The sequence below is a fragment of the Parus major genome, chromosome 5 (assembly GCF_001522545.3).
Source record: "Parus major isolate Abel chromosome 5, Parus_major1.1, whole genome shotgun sequence".
NCBI lineage: Eukaryota > Metazoa > Chordata > Aves > Passeriformes > Paridae > Parus > Parus major.
The window spans coordinates 6,848,997-6,871,157 of NC_031774.1; the positions used below are offsets into that span (position 1 = coordinate 6,848,997).

The 22,161-nt window shown below is 48.6% G+C and overlaps 1 protein-coding gene across 5 annotated transcripts in view; it reads right to left on the reverse strand.

Annotated features, from left to right (window-relative positions):
* The window catches only part of DAGLA (diacylglycerol lipase alpha), a 62,729-nt gene that overhangs the window by 34,821 nt on the left and 5,747 nt on the right, over positions 1-22,161 (reverse strand). For 2 of the 5 annotated variants that reach the window (XM_015631505.3, XM_015631502.2), the window contains exon 2: positions 19,782-19,871. The gene's annotated coding sequence lies outside the window, so the exon portion shown is untranslated. Of the gene's footprint in view, positions 1-569; positions 743-8,493; positions 8,802-19,781; positions 19,872-21,191; positions 21,843-22,161 lie in introns of those variants that run through there. The other 3 variants (XM_015631506.1, XM_015631503.2, XM_015631508.3) reach the window with 3 other exon arrangements.

The following is a 22,161-nucleotide window of genomic DNA, read 5'->3' on the forward strand; positions in this document are numbered from 1 at the left end:
ACGTGGATTCCTTATCCACAGCAACAGATGGGGACAGAACGGAGAAGCCTGTCACTCGCTGTCACATATGGGAATACTGACTGTGGAACTGTCACTCCACTTACCAAGCTCCCAGGGCAGGAACATTCCCAATTAATTCCCAAAGACTCCTGAATTTAAACCAGGAGGTTCGGGCTTTCCCCTGCTTTGGAAAGGAGGGAGATGACGGAAGGCCTGAGACTGGAAAACCGACCATAAAAAGCTCTTGTGAGGACTCCTCAGCTTTATCCCAGCACAGCATATCCCAGGAACCGTGTTTTAAGATGCTGAAGATATGATCCAACAGAGGAATTCGGAGGAACCGGAAGGTTGGAGTGCAAACAGCCCTGAGACCACTGACCCCGGCTCTGTGACAGCAAGAACCCTCACACTGCCCCTCAAACTGCTGGGAAGAGCCAAACATTCCCAGGATCTTGAAAGCTGAATCCCAGTAACGAGCAGCCCCAAGCTCCCAACACTGAAATAAGGCAAGCACATGCACAAGGAGTCCCCTCGGAGCCGGGCAAGATCTAAGGAAGCAGGAATCTTACATGGCATGTGGTCCAGCCGCTGCGCATCCTTCTCTCCCAGAGGGGTATTTCAGGAAAAGTGAATATCCAGGGAGACAGGCATCACAAGCTCAGGAGGGAACAGCAAACTCTTCCTGCAGCCATTGAATATCCCACTCGGAAAAGGGAAGCACGGCGTGGGAACTGGGATCTGCCTGCCGACAGAGCCGGGCATCATCCTCAGAGCGACTCCCTCCCTACACCTCATTTATCCACCGGGAATGCCGAGAGCCAGAGGTCGTGACTCCCCCCTTCCACACCCCCCAGCACCCTCTGGAAGGAAGTGACATCATCCCTATTCTGAGGAGATTGTACGTGGATTGTGGGAAGGAGGACTGGGAGCGAGAGCGGGCGATGCTGTCAGAGATGCGGAGCCGGGAGAGGAGGAAAACCCTGGAGCGGCACAAACCTCCTCCCTCTTCCCACCGAGAAGCCGGGAATGCTGCCGGGAGCCCTCGGACACGGCCATGGCATCGGGCTGGGAAAGGCTCCTGGCCATGGACCTCTCCAGTGAATGGGCAGGGGGAGGGGACTTGGATGGGACACAAAAGGGACACACAGAGGGGGCCACCCGGGCACAGAAAGGAGAGACTGTTCCAGAGGAGCCTCTCCCGGCCTTTCCAGCCGTTAATTCCTTGTGACATGCTCTGGGCTATGACAGGATGTGGGGGAAGGGGAGAATTAGCTGTCTGTAGGGAAAGGCTTAGGGAAAAGAGCAAGGGAGAAAAATGCTACAGTGAGACAACATTCCAGCTAAACCTTGGAGACTTAGGCTAATCCAACAGCCCATCCCTTCTGACAGGAGCCTCCTTAGGGAGAAGTACACCAGGAAATAAAGCTGAAGGAAACAGGCTGTGCCTGGATCCTGCATGCCAGGAGCCCACCCACACCACAGCAACACCCCCGGAGTCACCCACTCCCTCCACCCAAATCCAGGCAGGATTTGCTCCGAGCTCCCAGAATCGCAGATTCCCGAGGCACCCACACAGCCCAATGCTCCAACCCCCTGCAATCCTCATCCCTGAATCCACAGGCTCACAATCACAACCCCCCCCACAATTTCCCATCCCTATATTCAAAGGTTCATAAACCTCTGTAATTCCCCATCCCTGAAAAATCCCCATCCCTGCATCCACAGGTTCACAACCCCCTGCAATTCCCCATCCCTGCATCCACAGGCTAACTCAACATTCCCACTTCCATCCCCCCAAAACCCACCCTGGTTCCAAACCTCCTGCTTTTCAGAGCAAAAGATGGGAGGCCAAACCCAGGCTGAAATTGGATCTGCTGGGAGTTTTTTCTCCCTCTGCCAGATCCCTGGGGATGTCTACATGGAGGAAGCCCTGCTATCCCAATACTCCTTCCCTAACTTTTCCTTCAGGCACCTGATGGCACTTTCACAAGACCCAGGTATGACAAAGCAATCCCATCTCATCTCTGCCAGCACCCTCTTCCAGCTGGCCTCTGCAAATTCCAGAGTCCTCTACTGTGACTCACCCAAGGAAATTCCCTCAAAACAAGTCAGATGTTTGCTTGCACTGCTCAGGGCTACAGAATTCCCAAAAACATTGGATTTGTAGGTCTCAGTGGGTGGTTGCAGGCATCGCTAAAGGACAGAGACCTTTGCTGTTCCATAGAAATCCAGCACCATGTCCTGGAATGCTGCCCCTTTGAGGATCCCTTTCCCTGGCTGACATGTCACCATGTTTCCCGGGAATGCCCCAGTCCCAACCTGCTGTCCCACTGGGAAGTCCAAGCCCAGGCCTGCTCAGCTTCTTGGGAAATGCATATGGCACACCGAAACCAAAGGAGCTTTGTGCCCTGGCAGCTCCCACAGCAGCTTTTCCTCGGGAGTGATTTTCTGCTCCGGAGCAGAGGCGCTTCCCTTCTCCCTGAGAGCACATCCAGGTCATCTTGCCCAGGTGCTGGAGATACCTGTCCTGAGGGCACAGCATGGATGCTGCATCCTGCTTTTTCACTCTGCAGGATAACAGACAGTTCACTTCCCTAACCAATGGAATTCCAGACCCATCAAGTCGTCCCAAATACTTCTTTCCCTCACCAACATGGCCCACATGGAATACGGGCTTCCCACTCCAGGCTGGATCACTCTCTTGCAGATCCCAGAACCCTCCCATTCCCACCAAGCACTTACAGGACTTTAGGGAAATCATCAATTCCAGCTTGGATTCAGCTCCATCGGGCCCCATCCAGCTGTTCTGAAGGGCTTTAAATGAGGCTCTTTCTGTTTCCAAGTTGGTTCCTCACAATCTGGGAATTGTTCTTGCCTTCCAGGGAGAAGGGGGATGGGGTTATATCCATACAGAATGTCCTGAAGCTGGCCAGAGGAATTTGCAAGGACCAGTTCTGCTCTGAAGCCAGGCTGGGAGAGCTGGGATGGCTCAGCCCTGAGAAAAGAAAGCTCCAGGGAGCCTTAGAGCCTATTCCAGTGCCTAAGGAGGCTCCAAGAGAGCTGGAAAGAGCCTTTGGAATAAGGCATGGAGTGACAGGACAAGAGGGAATGGCTTCCCAATGACATGGTGTGAGTTTGGATCGGATATTGGGAAGAAATCCTTCCTGTGAGAGTGGTGAGGCCCTGGAATGGATTTCCCAGAGAAGCTGCAGCTGTCAGCTGCAAGCTGGAAGCGACAAGACCAGGCTGGGCAAAGCTTGGAGCAACCTGGAATAGTGGGTGGTGTCCTTGTCCACAGCAGGGGCTACAATGGGATGAGGATTCCATGTCCTTCCCAAACCAAACTATTCCAGGATTGAATACCAAGAGGGGATAAATTCCATGGCACCAAAGGAAGGCAAGTCCTTTCTGTCTTTTCCAAGGGGCAGGAAGTATCTGCTTCAAGCACTGCCTGCAGGAATTGCAGGGAAAGCTCTTCCCAGGGGGATGAAGGCACAGCAGCTGCCGGAAGCTTGTGAGGAGAGTTCTGCCCTCACCAGAGGTGATTAAGGGAACAGATCCCTACTTCAAGGAATATTCCATGAATTCATGGAACATTTAAGAGCCATATTTATAAGGAAATCCCAGGCAGGGATCACTGGCAAAAATCAATGGGGATTAGAATTTTGGGATATCTTCACAGCTACTTTGAAGATTCTCCTTGATAATCTCCCATTTTCCAAGGAGAAAGGAATAAAATGAGTCAGCTTCAGAGCCAGGGAATCAAGCTTGGAGACAGGAAAGGTTCAAGCAGCCTCCTGTGGCTTGGCACACTTTGGATGCAGCTCCCTCGGGATAAGGCCATGGCACCACAATCACCTCCACAATGTCATCGTGACAGAACTAATGGGATCAGCTTGGATCTGGAACTAAAGTGCTGCCCACTGACACAAATTCCCAAAATAATCTCAGAGTATCAAGTGACCTTCAAAATGCAGAGAACAAGAACTTACCTGTTTGGACCACCAGCTTAACCCTGAAATCCTGGATTAAATTCCTTGTAACTGCAATGGTGATGGACACAAGATTGGTGTAACCACTTCCCTGTTGGCCCAGCATTGATCCATCTCCATCCCAGCTCGTTCCACCCTCAAATTCCTTTCCAAAGCCCCTTTGCCATAAACACATCAAGGTGCATGTTCTCCTTGGTTAAATCCATCCCCTTTTTCCTTAACTCCAAACTCTCCTGCCTTGGGTAGAAACAGGTCCCATGAATCCCACATTCCTCTCAAACATGCATGACATCCCCTTCCTGTTACATTGGGAATGATTAATTTTTAATAAGGAGACTCCAGAATGTATCTCCTTGGCACAGACTTGACCGCAGCTGTGGAGTTTTCAGGAAAAATGGGACTATCTTGCAAACCTTAATGGATTTAGTGCAAGAGGATGGACAAATCCCAAATGTGCCACTCCCAGCACTTGTTCCCAGTTAAAAGCAGGAAAGGGGATTCATGGAATCAAAGAGAAACAAGGAAATTCTCCACTTTGGAATGCACCTCCTCCGAACAACTGGGACCAGCTCTGAGACTGTTCCCAGGGATCGCAGTCCTGCAAACCAGTGACACTGCACATCCCAATGGTTCTCCCCACTGGATATCCAATGACATCCCTGCAACACCCCATGGGCCAAGACTTGTCCATAGCATCACCATCAAGGCTGGAAAAGCCCTCCAAGATCTGTCCAACCATTCCCCCAGCACTTCCAAGGCCACCTCTATCCCATGTCCCCAAGTGCCACATGCACGTGGCTTTTAAATCCCTCCGGGGATGGGGATCCAGCACTGGCGCTTGCTCCAATGCTTTAAAACCTTTTCCAATGAGGAATTTTCCTTAATATTCAACCTAAACCTCCCCTGGTGCAATTTGAGGTCATTTCCTCTCATCCTGCTACTTATTCCCTGGGAGCAGAGCCTGATCCCAGCTGACTCCACCCTCCTGTCAGGAATTTGTGGAGAGTGAGAAGATCCCTCCTGATCCTCATTTTTTCCAGTCTGACTCCTCCAGCTCCCTTAGCTGCTCCTTGTGTTCCAAGCCCTTCCCTGCCCATGCTCCAGCACTTCCATGCTCTCCTTGTGTGAAGGATACACAGGGCTTTATTAATTCCGGACCTCAGCAACTGGGACATAAAGGAAAAGGTTTGTAGGGATAAGTCCATAAGGACAGGGATTGCTGTGAGACATTCTAGCTGCCCACATGAAAGGGAGGATTATGCTCAGAAAGGGATGGAAAAGTCTCACTCACACCTCCAAGATTCCCAAGACTTTTCTCCTTGACCTCAACAGGAGCACACCTTAACTCTGAAGCTCCAGACTTGTCAGCCTATGGAAAATCCAAAGCCTGCACAAATACCTGACCAAGAAACAAGGAAAGCCACCACTTTCTCGGGAAACTGGGAGTGGAGAAGGAACTGTCCCACACAATCCCAGTGTGCTGCCAGGAATGGAGTTAAAAACAACCCCCAATCCTTGTCTCGATGCCGGCAGCTCCGCAATTCCACCCACAGTTTGTGCCAGCAGAGCCCACGGGCAGCTTCCCGACCACTCCGAGCTCTGGCAAAAATAACGGCCAAGTTGCCAGGGGGGAAAATGTAATAAATCCCAATTAATTTGGGATTTGAAATAGAACTCCATGTTCTACAGGGGAATAAAATCCCCTACTACAAGGAAAGCTTGGCTGGAATGTGGTAGGGAATTCAAAGGAAATACCTGGATGAGGTGATGGATACAGCAATAAATCCTCCCAGCATCCCAAATCTGCTCCCAGCTGTGGAACAACAGCTCATTCTCCCTGGATATAATTACTAGGAATCACTGATCCTTGGTTTTGTTAGAATATCCCACAGCTACACACAGAACTTGGTAATTCCTGGTAGGAAAGCACACGGCCTCTGAGTTATTTATAGCCAAAACTCCAAGGGCTGGATGAAGCCAGCCAGGGCAGATCCAAGAAGTGACCAGTACTTACACAAGGAACATCTTGGATGGAGCCTCATTTCTTTAGGAAAAGTAATTTCCACTACAATCCTGGCAAATTCCAATCTGACAGTTTTACTCCACCCTGGAATGCTTATCAGCTCAGCCTCCTTTTCAAGAAGGTGGGAAAAAAGCAGAAGGAGCAAATTTCCAGGTGAGATATTGAATACGGAGGCACATTCCTGGTCCGGCACATCTGGAAATGATGCCTTCAGAAAGAGGGAGGAGAAACCCAGCCATTCCCAAAAGGAATTGCCTCTCTCCCCTCCTGCAGGCAGCTCCTTGGCTCCCTAGTTTACACTAGTGGGCAAACAGTTTTCCCAATAACTTGACTCATTGCTTCAGGAATTCCCTGGGGATGAGTCACATGCAGGGAAAGCCACCAGGAGCGGCGCCGGGACCACCGCTGCCAACACGAGGAGAGCGAAAGAAGTGGGAGAACACAAAATCCCTGCCAAACTCAGGAAAACTGTGCGGTCAACACCATTCCTTGGCACTCCTTCCCTGCTCCCCTCCCCACAAATGTGCTGGAGAGGAGAAGCGCATCCGGAAAGGCGCCTCCAGGCTCCGGAGCCATGGGAATCACCAGGGAGAGGTTCCCTCCACGTGCATCTGCCGACATAGGAGGGAATGCTGGCCTACTCATCTCCCAGGAATGATCCTAAGGAATTTAAAGTACTGATTATTTCCCTCCCTCCTGGCACTGAGGGGGAAAATAGGGACATGCGTGGAATTCCAGGGACTCCAGCTTCTTACTCTACTCCCTGCTCACCAGCATTCCCAATTGGAATTGGCTTTTTTCTCCATCACATTCCACAACTTATCCCAGGAGTTTTCCCCTTCTCATATTCCATGACTAAGTGGTTAGGCAGGTACATGCCCGGTTGCAAGTCAAAAATCCTGGGAATAAGGGCTATCTGGGAAGTTTTTTTGGGACTCTAAACCCAAATTTCTCAATACAATTTGTCCTCATTAAACAGGGATCCTGGATCTGTGACGCTTCCAGGCTCAAAAACCTTGGGAATCGTTTCAAACAGCCTAAACTGACCTGGACATGACTTATTCCCATTTTCCTGATGCTGCTTGTTTATTTCCCTCAGCATATCCCTGCTTGTTTCCTTTAGCCAAGGACATGCCTATATCCCACATTCCTAGAAATCAGCCTGGAAAGATGAGGCCATGGAGGTTGTGCTTCCCAAAGTCCAAGTGAAACTTCCAGTGGAAGCCTGTTTGAGGACATCATCCTGTGGGAGTATATCCAAGAGAGAATATTCCCAAAAGCTGTGAATTCCCTGAAAATGCAATGTCTGTGTTTTGGCTTTTCCCGTCACTCCCCAAACCTTCCCAAAACAATTTTCCATTAACTTGGAAAGCATCATCTTGCACCTTATTAAGCAAAATCTGCTTCATGGCCCCTATTCCAGATTTCTTCCCAGCTTCCAGTGAAAATCAAACCAATATCAGGATACTCTGGAATCAGTCATTTTTGCAAGCTCATTCGATAAACCAGAACCCACAGGAACATTTATGGATAAAATACCAACCCTGAATTCATGTTTTTCTGGCAAGATCCTGTGAACTAACTGCCAGCATCCAAAGGATTGCTGCTATCCAAGGGCTTCTTTCCACACTGAATCCAGGAGAGCATCAACTTTCAGTTCCATGTTTACCCTGGAAGCAAGGATCAAACCCCAAAGTCCTGTCTGGGGAAGGGCCGCAACAGGAACACCTGTAAAGGTGGGAATTTTAAATGCACAACAGCAGAGAAGTGGGAACTTCAGCCCAGAAACGTTCTTAGCTTGGATATGGATATGGACAACATCTTCTTCCCCTTTCTTTTAAGATCAAAGGGAACATTTCAAGCCTAGCTCTGGATTTCCAGCTGCAACTTCCCAAGAAATGTGGTTCTGCCCCTCCCATCCCGTGGCTTCCACCTCAGTACATAGGAATAGCCCCAGCAGTAAAAGAAATCATCAGGCTGAGCATTCCCAGCAGAAGAATCCTACTTTATTCCCACCTGGAGAAGTTTTCTAAAGGAAGCTGCCAGCTCTGCCCTGTCTCCCGTAAAACTGCTGATTACAGTGCAAATCCAAAGAAAGCAGGAGCAGAGAAGGAGGGAGGGAATGGGGAAGAGAGAGGCAGATTAGAGTCTCCAGCTCAGCCAAATGACAGCTTGGGAAAACTTTTCCTGCCTCAGTGGTTGCTCCTAGGAATAATTCACCTCTTCTAGTGCTGCAGGACCCTAAAATTCCAGCCCCTGTGGAGACCCTCAGGAGCAGCTCCCTCCTTCCATACCCCAACAATCCCTCTCTCATCCCATCCCAAAAAGGCCCACTGCCCATTAGGAACATAGAGCTCACCCAGGAAGAGAACATAGAAAAGCACCAATAACCCAGCACATGCAGCTCCAACTCTCTTCCAAGTTTATGGAATTAAGTCCCAAATTCCCACCCCATGGAAATCAAATCTTGGGACTTACCAGCCTGCTTTTCCTCCATCTGGTCCTTGGGATGAAGGTGTTGGAATCACCACAGGGAACAAACAGCACTGGTCCCACACCTCTCCAGACCACCAGGACCAATGGACCAAATGCTTCCTTCTCCTTTTCCCAGGAATTCTTACCCATCCAGCACTTCCCTAATGCCAACTGAGCAACCCAGAACTGGAATCCTGGGATGAATCCTACCAAGCTGAACTCTCCAGACTCTTCCTGAATCTCAGATTTGTGATGGAAAGCAGGAATCCTCTTTTCCTTTTGCTTATGTAAGCAAAGGATGAATCAAGCCCAGGCTTCCCTGATCCTGTGTCATATTTAAGCCTTAAATATATTTATTTTTTCACATTCCCTTCTCCTTGGACACTCCAGGAGCTGCATTTCCAAATCCCAGCACACACATCCCTCCTCCTCACCACCCACAGCCTGCACGTGGAGCTGATCCACAGCTTCTCCCGGCCCTCGGGATCTGTGCTCTCCTGGCAGCCACAACAGCCATCCCCTCCCCAGCAGGGATACAGCCCTGCCCACTGCTCCCCAGGGAGAGCCAGGAGATAGGGATTCAGTTTCAAACTTGGGAATTATATAATTCCATAAGGCAATCTTAATTTTCATCCTTAAGTTCCACAGTCCTCTGGTTTTCCAGCCCTGACTCCTGGAATTACTCACATATATTTACTCCAACTTTTTCCTGCTGGTACAGATTCCTTGTGCCTGTTTCTCCCTGTGGATTCATCACTACAGATCCTGGAGTTGGAGCTGATGATTCCCATCTCTACTCTCCAAATATTCGGCAAACTCTGGTGCCACAGGAAGCACAGCCACACATTCCAGGCTGCAGCCATGGCACCAGGAATCTCCTCCCATTTCCATGCTTATTCCCTAATTGACACTTCTGGTGTCTCCTTGATACACTGACCTTGCTCAGCCTGGAGAAGGGAAGGCTCCAGGGAGACCTTGGAGCTTCTTCCAGTACCTGAAGAGACGCCAAGATTGCTGGAGAAGGACTTTGGATAAAGGCATGAAGTGACAGGATAATGGGAATGGCTTCCCATTTCCACAGGGTGGAATTAGATGGGATATTAGCAAGAAATTCTTCCCTCTGAGGGTGATGAGGCCCTGGAATTAATTTCTCAGGGAAGCTGTGGGTACCCCATCCCTGGAAATGTCCATGGACAGCTTGGCTGGGGCTTAGAGCAACCTGGGCTAGTGGAAGGTGTCCCTGCCAATGGCTGGGAGATGGAACTGGATCACATTCCAGATCCCTTCCAACCCAAGTTATTCTGGGATTTTCCTCCCCCTTGCCACCACTCTCCATGTTTCCATACCCTCCTCACTTTCCCTTGTTATGGGGGAGTCCTTCAGCAGAGCTTGGAAGGAGCTTGGAAAACTGTCAGTCCAGGGACACTGTCCCTGCCCTCTCAGCCACCAGCCCTGGAGCCAGAATTCATTTGGAAAAGCTGGACAAGAGGGAGGTGAAAGGAGGTGAGGCAGAAGCAGAGACCCCACGTGACAAGAGCAGAGCTGCAGCCGAAGAAATCCTCAGGAAAAGCATTCCTTTGCTCCAAGCAGCTGTGCAGGCGCAAACTGAACAGCACAGATGGGAACTGACTGTTCCTAACAACTGGTTATACCACAGAGAACCGGGAACAATCCTTCCCAAGAGAGCGGGGAGCAGGAAAGATGAACTGGCCACACGTGGGAATGCACCAGTTCCGGGGTTGGGGAATGCCAGACTATGGCAGGAGGTACCCAGAAGCAGCAGGAGATGATCCAGAACCTAAATCAACCACATGGTTTCTAAAATATAGATAGGAGGATCCTGAAAATGAGATGAACGTGCTCCTTCTAACACTATCCCTGAATTCCAGATGGTTTGGGTAGGAAGGGACCTTAAGCTCATCCCATTCCAGCCAGCCCCTGCCACGGACAAAGACACCTTGCACTATCCCAGGTTGCTCCAAACCCTGCCCAACCTGGCCTTGGATGCTTCCAGGGATGGGGCAGCCACAGCCTCCCTGGGAAATCTGTGCCAGGGCCTCGCCATCCTGACTGTGAAGCATCTCTTCCCAATATCCCATCTATCCCTGCCCTCTGGCAGTGGGAAGCCATTCCCATTGTCCTGTCACTCCAGGCCCTTTGTCCCAATTCACTCTCCAGCTCTCCTGAAACCCCTTCAGGCACTGGAAGAGGCTCTAAGGTCTCCTAGGAGCCTTCTCTTGTCCAGTCCAAACATTCCCAGCAATCCCAGCCTGTCCTTAATCCATGTGTGAATTGAATAGGAAAAACACCACCTTTCCTGCAGCAAATCCCAGCAGGATCATCCTCAGAGCTCTACCTGGACTTCACACATGGCTGCTGGACATCCTGGATCACAGCCAAATGATCCCAATCCCTCTCTACTGAACTCAGCAACTCTGCAGCTTCTGGAAAGTGATTCCATTTTTCCAAAGACAATCTGAGCTCAAATCTTGTCCAGGGAAGTTGGTAACCCTCAGAAAATGAGAAGGATCCCTGCTCCAACAGCGCAGGGATGCATTTTGCAATTGATTTCTCCACGAGGAGACACCTTTCCCCTCACCCAGCAGACATGAATTCCAAACGAATTTCACACTTGAATTTATAATCCAAATAGGATTATAAGGAAAAAAGAAGTTTATTGGGATCTACTTCAGGACAAGCCCATGGCTCCCAGCCCAACCAGTTTGAGGCAGCTGGAAAAGAAATTCCTTTTTCCTCTCATTCCCGAGGCAATGCGTGGCCATCCTGGTAATTAAATGGAGTGCCTTTGCAGAGATTCCTTCAGCAGGATTTGTCCAGGTGTAGATTTTCCCCACTTTCCTTTAATTATCTTATAATTAACCATGAAGTATCCAATCATCCAGAGCTTTTTCAATTAAGCTTCAAAAGGAAATGCCTGGAAGAGCTCTTGGTGGGAATGTTCTAATCAGCTGGGAAGAGATCACAGGCACCAGAGTTGGGGTTTGGTGACTCATTCCGTTATAGCCGGGGCAAGTGAACTTCCAAAGCCGGAAAAAATTCCTTTATTCCACCGTTTTTCAGTTCACATCCTCATCCCTGATCAGAGCTCAGAGGCCTGGGAGCAATAGGATATTGTAATTAACACAGTTGATTAAATAGTAATAACCAAGCTCCAAAGGATCAGGAATTATCCCTGCCCAGGTCTGACTCTTGTCCATCCCAATCCTGAGCTGCTTTTTCCCCTCAGTTCCTTCCCCCAGCCTTAAATCCTGAGTACAGGCACAAGCTGAGATCTCCTACAGTTATTTTCTGGGCAGTAAAGGAAAATATTCCCACTCTTTTTGATAAGGAATAAGAGGAATTTTGCCTGCATCCTTGTGGAGATGTTTCGGGATTCCACAAGCTCACAGGAGAGGCAAATTGTTCTCAAATGCCAGGCTGAGACCTTCTTTGTGTCCAACAGCACTGACAAATGGATCATGGAATTGTTCAGGTTGGAAAAGCCCTTCAAGATTATCCAGTCCAACATTCCCCTGCACTACCAAGGCCACCACTATCCCAAGTGCCACATCCACACAGATTTTAAATCCTTCCAGGAAAGGGGATTCCACCATCAGAGCCTGTTCCAAATGCTTTGCAACCTTCCCATGAAGGAATTTTCCCTAATATCCAACCTAAAACTTCCCCTGGCACAACTCAAGTGTCACTTGCCACCTGGCTTGTCAGATGGCTTTGATTTTTTTTCCAAAATACCAAGAGAATTCCAAAGGTCTCTTGGAGTAGGGATCTCTTGAGCCCTCCTGACAGCTCCCAGAATTCCAGGAGTTTCTCACACACCTTCCCAGCCATGTTCCTGACAGTCTTTTCCACGTTCCACAGACAACACACCTTCTCCAGTGGGGAGAAGAAAAAGAAATCAATCAATGTCTCCAACTGCTGACATTCCCACTTTTGCAACCTCAAGATCCCATGGATATTTAAGGATTTTATTTCCATTGCAAAGAGGTAAACAGTGGAACAGACAGACACAGGGAATATCCAGCTCCAGCATCCAGCCTGGAATTGTCCAGCACAGGATGAATCCAAGCATTCCTTAAGCTGGAAAAACTCAATGTCCATAGATTTCTTCCTCCCTCCACCATATTCCTTGCTCCCCCGCCAGTTACATGATTTCCTGGCTGGGATTCTCAAGGTGTTCCAGCTGCCAGCCTGAAGCTGGAAAAGGAAAACAGGACACCAGGATGACCCCATCCCTTTCCATGAAGACGTTTTTAATTCCAGCACCAGCAGCCCACGCATCCCTTCTTCCCTCTCTCCCTCCTCCTCTCCCTGATAAACCAGGAAGGAGACAACACAGCAAAATGGGAAAATTCCATATTTCCACCAGGAAAGCAGCGGGGGAAGGGGAAGCACAATCCAGACTCTGCAATGTGTTGGGATAAAATCTCACCTCCACCCTCATCCAGCTCTTCCCAAATCCACCACAGGATTTAGCATTACCAGGATGGGAGCCAAAGAATCCAGAAGTAAACATCCAAGAGAAAAGAAGGAGGGAAGGGGTTGGAATCACTGGAAGAGGCCAGCAGGAGCTGCCTCTTTAACACCCCTCCCTCAGCTGCCAGCACCCAGGAATCCCATTCCTGCTCTGGGCTGCCAGCAAGGAGTGACCTCTGGAGAACACAGATCTGTCCACCAGCAACACACAACTCACCCCTTTTCCCTCCTACAACGTTCCAACACCCCCATTTTAGGGAAATCTGAGGCACAATTCCGTGATTTTCTGCAGGGAAGAACAGAAGCTCCGAATCCCCCACGTTTCTGGGTGGGCTTTTCCCCCGCTCCAGGAGGAAGATGAAATCATGTTCCCAAAATAGTTCCAAGGAAAAAGGCTCCAAGGAAGGCAGAGCTCCCCTTCAACAGGAGAGCTGAAACTTCCCTGCCCTCCAAAGGGCTGGATGAATTCAAATTCCATTCTACAGCTTGGAAATGTGGAAAACTGAAGTATTAAAGTACCAAGTTATAATTAATAACAACCACTAATTAATGGAAAATCCAAATTTAGGGGAAAAAAAAGACAACCCCATTATTAGAAAATATGGCATGACAACCTTCAGGCAGAAGTTCCAAATCCCAGATTTATGAAAAATTAAGGGATTGGATCCCTCAGGCAGGAGTCCCAGATGCATTGCCCACAACCCAGCCATGGTGCAGTGGCAGAAGAGCCTTTGGGAAGCTCTCACAGGGAAAAAACTGCACAGATGCTTCAGTCAGGATCCAAACACACAGAAACCCAGGCACCATCCCACGGCAGGTGCCTGATTTCCATTGGATTTGTCTGGAAACCTGCTTAAAAAACCACAGTTCTTCTTTAATTGATCTCTCATCTTTTTCCCCATTTCAATTTTCCAAGCAAACTTTGGGACTGCAGTTCCTCTTCCCTTACATAATGCAGCTGTTTTCCTGAATTCCCCCTTTCCTCCCCAAACCCTTCTGAACACACATGGGGCAATATTCCTGGGAAGAGTCCCGCAGACAGGACTGGGCAAAGTCCCATATTCCTTGGGAGCTACTTAAACAATAGCTGCACTGGGAAAAAGTCCCAGGTTTCTCTGTCCTGAACATCTTATTTACTTCCAAGGAGGTGGGGAAAGCAGATTCAGGAATAGCTTAGCCTGGAAAACTCATCCCAAGGGTTCCTAGCCCTGCTCCACAAGCATCCAGAATCCAGGGTGGTCTTTTTGCTGCCCCTCTCCCTAAAAAAAGGAGTTCTGAGCCGCTGAGTCAGCAACACAACAGCAGGGCGGATTTGGGCATCTCCTTATCCAACTTGTAATTAACTCAGAGGCCACGGAGCAGCCTGGAATGGGAAAACTCAGAGTCAGGAGCCAACCGGGAGAGAAGGAATCTTGGTTTCCCACTTAAGTCAGAAATTAAATCCCTTTCCCACCTTTCCTGGCAAATCTTCTTATAAATGAGAACTCCAAGCCTTGCAACTCCCTGTTCCCATAGGAACATGAGAACTTCCAACCTCATCTCCTTTTCCAAGAGCAGCAATGTCTAATGGAGCCTCGGCAGCAGGAATACTGTAAATATTGGGAAAGGTAAAAGAACAGTTCTCTCATTTATCCTCCAAAAAGAGAGCAGCAGCCACAGCCCTGAGGGCCACCAAATCTTGGGTAATCCTAAATTCCTCCCTCTTCCTCTCTCCTAATGGGATTTGTCACTTTTTCTCCTCAAAAATTCCAGACTTGCAACAAAAATTCCAATTTGAAATGCAAATTCCTTGGAAAACCCTTGCAGTCAGGTATAAGGAGCTGAGCAAACACCAGGACAGCTGTCTAAAGTACAGGGAAACAAAACGGTCACGTTGTCTGGGAACAGGATCTCCCGCTTCTCCAGGCCTGGGCAACCAGGAATTCCAGTATCCCACCCTCTGGCACAACACCTTGTACCTCCGGACACTGAGGCGGAAGATCCATCTGCTTTCATCCTATCCATGCAAAACTTCCAGGCCCTGGCACACTGGAACGGTGAAAGCACTCCAGAAGGAAAAGGGGATTTGCTCCCACTCTCCGCCCAACAAACTTCCCTAAATACTACGGTTTAACCAATTGGCACCTGCTGGAAGAACGGAAAGACCAACTCACTGTTTATCAGGAATGTCGAGCCCTCGTGCTCCGGAGCAGCGGCTCCAGGGCTGTGTTTTCCATGCCAGGCAGGAGGGAGTGTTTTGGCCCAGCCCCAGGGAACTCAGAGCCGAGTGGTTCACCAAACAAATCCACGTTAACATTGGGATTTTGGTGTCATAAATCAGGTGCTTTCAGGTGAAAAGGTTCCGGATTGCTCCAACCACACCCTTCCATGCTTTTTGCACTCCAAAGGGCAGCATTTCCCAGCTCTGGCACACACAAAGCAAAATCCTGCAGCTACAGGAGCAGGAAACCAGGATGAGTTCTTCCCATTCCATCTGGTTTTCCAAACCCCTCGTTTAGGCTTTCCTAGAATGAGAGGCCTCAGTTCTTAGCAGTGGGAAGAGCCTCTTGCTCTCCTCAATCCATATTCTGTTTCCAAGTGTTGATCAATTAAGAGTTAACAAGGAAAGAAAAACAAGGACAGCATCTGGAAAACAACAGGATAAATACAATGGCAGCTGGGAACACCAAGGACAACAGGAGCCGGATTTCGATGATCCCTGTGGGTCTCTTCCAACTTGGGATATCCTATGATTGACTTTTCCATTGAGCAACATCCCAAGGTTTTAAGAGGGTAACTGGCCATGGACAGTCCAGGATCCTCCGTGTTGGAGAGATTCCCACGTTCCCTTGGGCGACTCCACCTCTTCCTCAGCCTGCCCAGGTGACGCCTCCCCGGCACCTCGTCCACCCGGTTGGAGCTGCCACGGAACGCTGAACTAATCCGACCCTTGGGATGAGCACCCAGTGAACAAACACAGCGCATTCCCTTCCGCTCTCCTGAGCCAGAAGGATTTGGGTGAGCCCGGAATCATTAAGAGCTACCTCGGATCAGTTCCGCTGCCTGAACCCCCTCAGTGTATCCCAAAAATCCAGAACTGTGAGTCCTTACTGGGCTTGCAGATGGTGCAATTTCAAAAGTTCACTTCCCTGTCTTGTCACCCCCCAAGGGAAGGAAAATCTGATGGGATCATCCCCCGATAACCAAACTAAACTTTGTATGTCCCAAGTAATAAAGGCTAAATCTGAGAATTCTTGGAGTTCCTACCCAGAAATGGCTGGAAACCAGGGTTCCAGGGCATTCCGGGAAACAAACATCCAAGGAGCCAGCAAATCCATGGACACAAAATATGGGTTATGGTATGAAGGACATGGGAAGAGTTGGGAACATCAAATGCCTCAGGAGTGCCTGGCCTGCACATACAGAATCATGGAATTGTTAAGTTTGGAAAAGACTTTTAGGATCATCAAATCCAACAATAACCCATTAACCCATGTCCCCAAGTGTCACATCCACATGGATTTTAAATCCCTCCAGGAATGAGGGTTCCACCTGTGCCCTGGGAAGCATCTTCCAGTGCTTTACAACCCCTTCCATGAAGAAATATTCCCAATATCCAACCTAAACCTCCCTTGATGCAACTCGAAGCTGCTTACTCCTGTCCTGTCATTTGTTCCATGGGAAAAGAGCCCAATCCCACCTGGCTCCCACACCCAGTCATGGAGTTGTAGGGAATGAGAGGCTCCCCCAATCCTCCTTTTCTCCAGGCTAAAACAGATTCTGCAAATTTGTGTGTTAGATAACAGAGAAACTTCCAACATCGGCATGTTCCTGATTTCCCTCCCCAAATTCCTGCTCCCCACCTCACAAGGGAATTTCACCGACTCTGCCAATATTCCCAGGAGGCTCCACACTTACTCAGCCGCCCATTCCCAAGCATTTTCTTCAGCTTCCCACGTGCTTCCCTCCCTCCCGCCTCCCGCCTCTCCTCATTCCTCCGCCCTCATCCAAGGGGAACACAAAGTCAGAGCAAGGCCCCGGAGAATCCCAAAATTCTCCTTGCCAGCTGGGATTCCATAAGGCAAAGAGTTACATGCAACAAATCTCTATCTCAGGCTCTTTCAGGCCTTGGAATAACCACGGATAACACTGGATTTGGGGATGTGCCCATTTCCTACTGAGTTAAATTCGATTGTGACGCTGGAGGTGTTCAAACGAGCTCAGGGAGAAAACATGATCCCTTTTTTTTATTTTTTTTAAGGGCCAAAAGACTATTTTCCAAAAGCAACACATTGATCCAGGAATAGCCATGAAATTTAGAGGGTAAAAAGGTATTCCAAAGCAGCCTGTGGCTTCCCGCAGAAGTTTTAACACCTCAATTCCACAAAAGAAAAAGGAATTTTGCCCCTGGATTTGTCACTGAATTTTGAGGAAAGCTCTAATCCTTCCAGATTTGGAACATGGATGCCTCTTTTTCCACTAGAAAATAAGGGAAATCTGATAAAGGTAGAGGGAAGAGCAATCCCACAGAAAACAGAATATCTCTAGGAAATGTCCCCTTATTCCCTACTCTATCCAGGGAAGAAAATGAGCAGCACAAATCATGAATTCCTGCTTTTATGGGAAGTTTTTCTCCTTCCTCTGACAGGGCATATGTTTTCCTCTCTCCAAGGAAAAATCCAGTTCATCCCTGAATGCTCTCATTTAGGGAAATGCTGGTTGTCATTAGCCGATGCTCCGGTGCTATGGAGATGGTGACAAACAACTGAATCAGCCGGAAAAAACCCGGAGTCACAAAAAGGGGAATGTGCTTCCAAAGGTTAAACGTGGCCCAGAGGTAAATGAAGAACATTTATGGGATCTGGATATCAACAAGAAGTAAGCTGCCCAGGGAAGCTGTGGATCCATGGAAGTGTCCTCAGCCAGGCTGGATGGGGCTTAGAGCAACTTGGGGTAGTGTGGGGGAGCTTTAAGGCCCTTTCCAACCCAAACCATTCCAGGACTCCAGCATTCTAATCACAGGATCCAAGCAGAGCAGGATACACTTTTTTCAGGACAATCCTTAGCTGGTTGAGATGCTGGAAACTCCCAAGCAGCACCTGCCTTGTTCTGATTTTCTGGGAGGTGAAGCAGTTCATTTCCCACAGGAGAAAACAGCACCAATTTGCAGGATCATTTAGCAGACCCAATGGGAAAAGCCAAGCCTCCAGAGGCTCCCAGTTTGGAGCTGACATCCATATTCCAAAAATACATCCAGGCTGTGTCAAGACCAGGGATCTGGGCTGCAAAGACAAGCCATGACAGAATAATAAATATCATCCCAAAGGATGCAGAGCTGTGGAAATTCCAACTTCCAGAAGACATGGAGCAGCAGAACACATCCAAATGGGAACCTTTCAGGGAAGAAAGGGCTGAATTCCATCCTGACCTCTCCATTTTCTATTTACTGCACTGAACTATAATAGGAATGTCCTGAATTTTCCTGTTTCTTCCCATTATCCAGTTCAAAGGTTTTAAGGTAGCCCGAGGGATTCAGCATTTTATTCCAAAAGAACACAGATAAGGATTCTGTCCTGCAGCCTGCCTGGATCTAAACTCAGGATCATTCAGGTCTGTGGTGACAATAAAACCTCCAGGACAAGAAAGCCCAAGGAAACATATTCCAGAGGAAAAAAGTCATGGAAAATGCTCATTTAAGGTGGCATTCCCGTATTTACTGATGGCTACAAGTAAGTAGCACTGGGATGCTTACCACTGACTCCTGATGAAATGGGAAGTTTTTGCTTGGAAAAAACTTGGAATAGAAGGTTCTAAATTACATATTGTATCCTTTTTTCAGGGAAAAATTCCTACTGAGCTTAAAGCCATCCCTGAGGAACCCACTTGTTTTAATTCCACACCAAGGGAACATGCAGGAACTGAAATCTCAACTGGAAGGGAATGAAAAGCCAGGAATTTTCATGCAATTCCACAGACCTTTGAAGAGGAGCTCAGAAGGCTCCTCAAAGACAGGGAGAAATGCCAATGGATAAGGTGGGATGAGGATTTTCAGGAATCTGCTGGAACACAACGGCAGTTAAGGAAGGATTTGAGTTAAAGAAGAAACTCCTGGATTAAGAGCCCAGGACAGAATTCCTGACAGTCTCTGCCTACCATGCGGATTTCCAGCTCCTGCTGAAATGAAGAAGAAAATAATCCAAAGCTTTTTTATTTCATCTTTCCAAAGAGATCCAGAGGTAATGAATCCGTGTATCTTCCACTGGAAAGAGGGGAGAAAGGAAAGAAAAGGAGGAAGAAGGAATGCCTGAAGGTACAGGATGCATTTTTCCTAAAACTCTGTGGGAATTACATCCTGTATCCAAAATCCCCGCTAGAGTCCAGCTGCATTTTTGTCAGGATGGCAGGATATTCCTCAGCAGGGCAAACTTTCCCATTTCTCACAAAAACCTGGAAAACTATTCTAATTTCTTCCATTTTCAAAGTTCCAAGCTGGGCAGGTGCTGCGCCTGGCAAATTTTCAAGGACTTTTTCCCTGATTTCTCCTTAAAAAAACCACACAATAACGTACAGAAACACACCTAAATGAACAATATCATGTATGGAATAACAAAAATATCAGCTCCAACTGGCCTGGAGTGAAGAGCCTGATTGACTCCCATCTATCCCAGCAGGAATAAACATCCCGGCGCTCTCTGCAGATCCCACAAAAGTCCATTTGTCACTCTTCCCATGGCACAAAGGCCACTTTCATCTGCTCCCAGCTCCCAAAAAACTCCAGCCCTGCAGTTTCAAGAGTGGATTAAAATGGTTTCACTCACCCCATCTCAACTGCTTCATCTTTAACTGGAAATTCCTCAAACTCCAGGGTTCAATCCAGCTCGGGATGTTCTTATTCATCAGCTGGATCACTGTCAGGAGCAGAGGTGGAACCAAGGGTCATTTATTTGGAAAAGATGGAATGGGAGAGGAGGCAAAGCAGGGTGCAGGCTCCCCAGAATAAAGCTGCGTGGTTTAGGGGAGATATAAAAAGTTTAATTTAAAAAAAAAAACAAAACAAAAAAACCTTCAGACAGGACAGGGATGTTTGGGACAGAAGAGAATTCCTGCTGGTTTAGTCCAAGGAAGTTCCATAAATGACAGCCAGGCCTGGGAATGACTGGAAGCTTCTCCAAACTCTTCACCATCCAAAGCTGAGCAGCATCCCAAGCTTTACACCCTCCAGTCTGAACATTTTTCCTCCCTACATCCTTCCAGCTGCCTCGAAAAAACCCGCGAAAACCAGGATTATGCCACTTTAAGGAAAAATTTCTGAGGCACACAAGCCTTAAATCCTGATTTTGCAAATCCATACAATGATACGGCAGCTCTGAAATCCAAGTGACCTCGTTTGGAGCAGCCAGCTCCCAATTAATTAACTTCCAAGGGGAGGGAGAGCACAAGGAACAAGATTGAGATTCCCACACAAAGTCCAAAAAAAACCCCAAGCAGGGGGGTTTTTTTTGGTTGCTGAAATTGTTTGTCCAGGGAATTTTAACAAAGTTTCCAAAACATAGGATTTTTTTTTTTCCCCCACACACATTTTTGGTCGTCGGGAGGAGCACTTTCACCCTTCCCACTTTCCCTCCTGGCACAGCACTTCCCTTAAATCCCATCATTGCACAACTGCTCCTTCCCACCCCTCTGGAAAGGGAACGGCTGGACACAGCCCAGAGAAGTTTCCCTTTCTCACCGCCCTTTTCCCAGCAACCACGGAGCTGCCAGGGATTTACAGCATTCCCTGTCTCCAGGATTTGGGTCTGGCTGTGCAGGTAGTGGGCAAAAAGTGCCAAGTGCCTTAATTTAAACTGGAATTTGGGTCAAATCTGGATTTTTGTAGGTCAGCACTGACAAAAATCAGTACCTGCAGTACACAGTCCATATCCTTAAATCCCTGAAATTGACCCTCTGGAGTAAAATTTTGGAAAGCAGAGATGCCAACTCCCAGATTTCCGATTTAACTTCCCATTTAAAGGGGGAATCTTATCCTGCTCCTTGTTGAAGGGTTTTGGCTGCAGAAAAAAACAGGTTATTTGTATCATTTACCACATAACAGATGCTTTTCCAAGTCTCTTGTCCCTGTTGGGCATTCCCGACCCCCTCAGCCATTCCCAGTCCAAGTTGGCACTGCTGGAATTTCAACAGCAGCTTTAAGACCCCCATGCAACTTTTATGACCATGAAAACCAATACCTGGCACAACAAACACCTTCCCCCAGCTCAGGTTTCCCACTTGGAAAGCTTTTTCCAACGGTGTCCACAGGATACACATTTCAGCCAAGCCAATGCCAGAATCACGGAGAGTCTGAAGCTTTCCAAGAGCCACTTCCCACAATTTCATTATCTCCCATTTAAGAACACTCTTAAGCCTGACCACAAAAACTTGGATGCTTCTTCCCTGTCCAGCCAGGAGGATGCAGCAACTCATCCCCACTAAGTTTCACCCTGCGGGGGAGATGAATATTCCCACCTTGGAACACTCCTTTAAAACCATTCCCCGGAGTTTTGCTGCTTTCATGTCACACATGGGGTTACATGTCCCACCTTCGGGAAGCACTGTGGGATTTCCCACCTGGAGCAGGCTCTAAGTTCCATGGTGTGCACCAGGCTCGGCAATCCCCGTTCCCATATTCCCAGTGCCAACTGAAGCCTGTCCCAAATCCACCAGCAGGTACTAATTCCCAGAATTGGGCACAGCGGGAATTCTGGCTGAGCAGCCTGGCAGCATCCCAGCTCCAAGATCTCGGAGCGACATCTCCCTTACTTTTATAAGGATATATCACTTCTGCAGCTGCCTGCAATCCTAAATTTGAGAATTTTACGGCCACGGCTCAGCATCCGCCCGCGTTGCTCAAGTCGGGTACCATTCCCTGCGGGAAGTAATAAAAGCTGGGAGCAAGAATCCCTGTGTCACACCCACACCGCAGCTTCTTCTCCCTGGACATCCAGCAGCACCGCTCCCGCCGCCCACCGCAGGATCCCGAATCCCAAACGACGGGATCACCTTCACGCCTCGCACCTGCCTGGGGCAGGATGGCGGCTTTCCAGAGGCGCAGGTGGAAGCCCACCGCTTCCCACGGGCGCAGGCCACATGGAGCGGGGCCCTTCCCGACGGGAATGCCGCGCTTCCTGCGGGACCCAGACCCCTGGGGCGGCACGGGCC